We start from the raw sequence: 4,900 nt of genomic DNA, 5'->3' as shown, positions 1-4,900 counted from the left end.
TGTGATCGAACCTTGACCCGTCCCAATTCCGAAATGGCTTGTTCAAAACTACAGTAAATAAAGAGGAGGGAGTAGGCATAAATGCTTAGTAAGTTCATATGTAAATAACAAGTAACATAACAATACAAATATACCAAACAACTTTAGCATGGTATCACCAAAACATATATCATATTTCTAAACATCATTCATCATCTTACCACCTTATCATTGCTGTATCTATTATCAACCCGAGGGTTAAGAACATACCTATCCAAAGTGTCCATTTCACAACACTTACCAAAACGTCGCTTGCATCTTAAGTGTTCTTTCATTTCACTAGAAATTTCACCCGTTGAACACATCAGAATACAACTCGGATACACGGATAATTTGCACATAAGTGCCTCATATGTAATCAAGAAATCATGTAACCCGCCCCTAAGTGAACTCGGACTCAACTCAACGAGTTCGGATGCCTAGTTACATCTCACGAACTCGGGCTCAACTCAACGAGTTCGAACATTCGCATCCATAAGTGAACTCGGACTCAACTCAACGAGTTCGGATGCTCAACCATCCTAGTGACATGTCACTTGTATCCTAATCTATTCCTAAGGTTCAAACGGGCTTTTTCCCTCAATCTCACATTTGTCGTCTTCCATGGAATATCGGAACCGATACTCGATAGCAATTCATATTTATCAAGTAGTAAACATAATTTGCATATTACTCAACATTAACCACAAAGCATAATATTTCATGATCAAAAATCAGCGTATCATATAATTAACATCAATAACTTAAAAATAACAATTATGCTACATTATTTACACATGAACTTACCTTGGTACCAAAATATAAAGATTTTGCAATTTAGTCCACAATCTTTTCTTTTCCTCGATCGCGGCTTGAATCTCGTTTCTCTTGATCTATAATGCCAAATTAATCTTATTTAATACATACATTCATCAAAACAACATTTAATCTGAACTTTGAAAAATTACACTTTTGCCCCTAAACTTTTGCATAATTACACTTTTTCCCTAGGCTCGAGAATTAAACTTTATTCCTTATTCTTATGTTTTATAACATGCTGATCACTTTTCCCTTCTATGGCAACATCAAATTCTCACTCTAACATATACTTGTGACTATTAGGTATTTTTGCCAATTAATCCCTTTTACTCGTTTTCACTCAAAACCGAGTAGCACAAGTTGTCTAACATAATTTAAAATCCCATATTCTATCATAAAACATCAAAATACACAAATTTCACCTATTTGTATTTTTCCAAATATAAACCCTAGGTTGAATTATTGCTAGCATAAGCTTAATCGAGCTTCTGAGATTCCAAAAACGTAAAGAACATTAAAAACGGGGCTTGGAATAACTTACTATGGAGCTTGAAAGTTGAAGAAACCCTAGCTATGGAGAGAGGGAGATTTCGGCAGCAACTAAGGAGGATGATGACCAATTTTGTGTTATTTTTCCCATTTTATTTCATTTAATATCCAAATAACCAAAATGCCCCTCCTTACTAAACTTTCAAAATTCCTTCCATGTCCTAATTTTGTCCATGAACTTAAAATTGGTCAAATTGCTATTTAAGATCTCCTAATTAATATTTCAATGAAATTTCATACTAAAAACTTCTAGAATGTAAATTTTGCAACTTATTCGATTTAGTCCCTACTTTCAATTTAAGCACTTTAGGCATAGAATTTCATCACGAAATTTTCACACAATCATGCAATCATATCATAATCATCAAAATAATTATAAAATAATTATTTCTATCTCAAATTTGTGGTCACGAAACCACTATTCCGATTAAGCCTTAATTCAGGATATTACACACCATCCGCTACTCTCCACCCGTACCAACCAACACACCATGTAGGGAATAACTCAACCTACCCAACCAACACACCATTGGCAGCATAGCTGCTTTATCATATATCTGGAGGCCTAGCCTATTTAATAACTGGGGCAAAGCCCTTTTAATAACTGGGGCATAAGCCCTTTTAATAACTGGGGCATAAGCCCTTTTAATAGCGGGGGCATAAGCCCTTTTAATAACTGGGGGCATAAGCCCTTTTGCACTTCCTCCATCCATATAAGAACCCAACCCAATGAATTTATGAATACATCATGTGCATATCATACATACCATGTTTATCAGGATCCCGTGTATTAAATTCATATATAAACCCTAGGGGTATAATGGTCATTTTTACCTAGGGGCAAAACGGCCATTTTCATATTATAAGGGTAATCCTGTAATTTTACCAAAAATTAGGGTTTCCAAGTTCGTTAACGGTTACTAACAATTCATGGGTGCAAATAGTGATTCTGGCCCATTTTTAGCGAAATTGAGTTATTGGGCCTAAAACCCTTAATGGGCCCTACATAGCTGATTTTGTCATCTAGGCCCATTTAGCCTATATTCCATAATGGTTTTATCAGTCTCGATACGAAATTTAACAGGTTTTCATTTTCTACCAATTTTACCCAAATGGGCCGAAAGCCCATTGGGCCCTACTTCAGCCCCTCGAGGCCCAACTTGCCGTGAAAGCAAAAAATCACACTCTTACTGTTTCCAATGTTTCCGATTATCATCTCAACGAATCTAACTAACTAATGAGCGTTCGCTTGCTCACAAGTCCTCGAAATGCGAATTTGGCATTTATTTTTTCAAAGATTTATCGCTTTAAGCTATGAAAAACGGTTCGTTACACACCTGTTTTGCGATATTCCTTGATGAGATCTCCTACATGATTTCTCCTATAATCAACCGTTAATAAATCAGCTCACAATAATTGAACCAAACCAAGAACCATCTAATATTAACATTTACACATTCGGCCACCATCCATAATGGCCTTAGGCACCTTACCTTTGCCGAGATTTTTGACGAGATCTAGCCACTCCGGTGATCCAAGCTAATCCAAATCGACACTATGCCTTGCTGATCCTCCACTATAGAAACCATAAAAATATTAAAAGAAGAACCCCATAAAGCCTATACCCATATTCGGCCACCTCCCTAAACTAGAGGGGTTTCGGCTTTTGGCCAATAGTTACTCTAGGAATCGTTTAGAGTTCGAGCACTTACCACAGTCTTTCTCCTCTTGAATTTGTTATGCCTAAAAGATAAGGGGATTGAACACCAACAATGAAAAGGAAAAGAGAGTTGCTGGTCAACAAAGATTCGGCACCCCCTAACTTCACTGATTACGGCTTTGCGGTATTTCGACAGAAGTAGAGATAAAAGAAAGAAACAATGGATGAATAGAGGGAAATAGTGGGCTAGTTTGAAAGAAGGGGAAGGAAGAAAAGGTGAATGGTGAGATAGTAGATTCGGCTGCAAAAAGAAAAAAAAGAGAGAAAAGACTAACCTAAAGGGAGAAAATGGCACACAAGTACCTAAGTGCCGAAAATCCCTAACAAAACCCCTCTACCGAAAATCCCTTCTCCAATCTCCCTTATTTGGCCAACTCTATCTCCATATCAAATCCCTAAAATCTCTCCCCTTATCCCTCCTTAATGGATGCACTTGACTAATTCAAACTCCTCCAACAGAATCCACCTGGGTTCCATCACTTACCCTTCCTGCACATAAAAATAAATAACCTCATTTGCCAACATAGGGAATCGATCCCATGTCTTCCCTTAAGCTCCACACGCCACCTTTTTAGGAGCTTAGTGGTGTCACCCTTGCCACTTTACTATAGCTCTTTTTGTGATACATTTCTCCCACAACTTTACTTAAGGTCACCTAGCTAGAACCCCTAACTCTTAAGTCCAAATTTTGAAAATTCTACCGGGTTTTGGCCAACACATGGGCCTTCTATAAGCCCATTTACATACTCAAATTATGAATTTCCTAATCACATACCAAATTTTAGAAACTTACTTAAAATATCAAGAATCGCGAAAAACCCGAAAATCAGGATGTTACATAAATCCCTAGGAATAGTCGATGGTGTATTATTCTTGTTAAGTTGATTTAATGCGGGAAAGGTTAGATTAATTTAACTAATATTGGATTGCATGAGGAAGCATCTGAATGATGTTTATGTCATACATAAATAATTACACAGGCTACTGTAGTAAGACCCTATATGAGTAGGGATAGTAACTTGAGGTTTTGCCCCCAAAAGAGACAAACCACTTTAGAACTCTTCTACATAGTAAGTTAATCAAGATTTTTCCATGGCATTATCAACAGTGATGGTTGATTTTGAATAACCAACCTATCGCATAAATGTTGAAGACACAATATCTTTATTCTTTGCCGAAGTATCTTTGCCACAACATATTTAGTAGTTATTTATTTATAAAATATTTTCATATCACTCTCATATTTGCCATTACATTTCTACTATCACCTTTTCCATAACATTCCCAATTATTTACTGATTCCATATATTATTGATCATTGCATATTTACCTTAAGTTTGCCATAACATTTCATTCAATTGTTTTGCCATAGCATTAACCCGACTTTATTAAAATAACTTGACCAACTTTATGCCTCAATTTAATCTTCGTGGGAATGATACTCACTCATCACTTTATTACTTGAATTGACGTGTATACTTGCACAAAAGCACATATCACTTTACATGCAGTTGACACCTTCAATCACTCATTAATTGCTTTTAAATACTTTCAAAATGATTTAAAAAATTTTCAATTGATTTTTCCATCATAAAATGTTCCGAAGTTTAAAATCTTAAGCACTTCTAAGATTTTTGTTTCGTATGTGCTCCAACAACATCTACCATATGAACCAAACATTAGGATGGGTGACGAGTGTCACATTTAGTGGTATTAGAGCTTAGGTTTAGTCGGTTCTAAGATTAAACCTAACCTTACATTGATTCTAGAAGTACATGCCACATAGGGGATATG

The sequence above is a fragment of the Gossypium arboreum genome, chromosome 3, assembly GCF_025698485.1.
Source record: "Gossypium arboreum isolate Shixiya-1 chromosome 3, ASM2569848v2, whole genome shotgun sequence".
Taxonomy (NCBI): Eukaryota; Viridiplantae; Streptophyta; class Magnoliopsida; order Malvales; family Malvaceae; genus Gossypium; species Gossypium arboreum.
Note: the sequence above shows the minus strand (reverse complement) of the source record.